The sequence below is a fragment of the Acyrthosiphon pisum genome, chromosome A1, assembly GCF_005508785.2.
Source record: "Acyrthosiphon pisum isolate AL4f chromosome A1, pea_aphid_22Mar2018_4r6ur, whole genome shotgun sequence".
NCBI lineage: Eukaryota > Metazoa > Arthropoda > Insecta > Hemiptera > Aphididae > Acyrthosiphon > Acyrthosiphon pisum.
The window spans coordinates 29444525-29445279 of record NC_042494.1 but is presented as its reverse complement, the minus strand read 5'-3'; positions in this window follow the sequence as shown (position 1 = coordinate 29445279).

Below are 755 nucleotides of genomic sequence, written 5' to 3'. Positions count from 1 at the left end.
CATTTCTCGACGATTTATATCATTTGTGTCACCAACTTCTAACAAATTTTGAATATCCATACAATTTTTCATTAAATCATCTTTATTCATTTTAGAAATATTTCTAAGATTTTATAATTTATAAAATATAATAAAATATAAATACTATAAATAACATTTTATTGTTCCATTCAACAATTTTACATGAAAAAAAAAATGATATGTACATTTTTATTTGCTCGTCAACTTGACCTTTTATTGTATCTATGAAAGCGGGGCCTGTCCAATTGTGGTGAGAGCGCGGGGCCCGGGGCACGTATTAACAAAGCCTCTATAGCCCCAGCGCCGTACATAAATACGCTCATTTCATTGGCCCATTTGAATTTCGCGCCAACATTTAATTATTATCAATTATTATCGTTTTTCATTTAAATGGCGCGTGTTTTATTATTATTTGATTATTATTGTAAATAATATATATTTAAATATTAAAAATATCGATAATGCTAATTTGCTAATTTATTTTTCGTTATTAATTGTTATTTCTATTTAATTAAAAATGTCTTTAATTGAGAACATAATAAGACAAATGAATGAACATTTCATATGTGAAATTGATTGGTCAAAGTCAGACTTAGAAAAACACAATATTATTATTAGAGCAAACTTAATTGATATGGAAAATGCAATTGAATGGGTGAATTTGTTTAGTTCAATATCAAATACAAATTGGATTGTCAGTTTTGAATTAAATAATCCACAAAATTAAGTGTAGT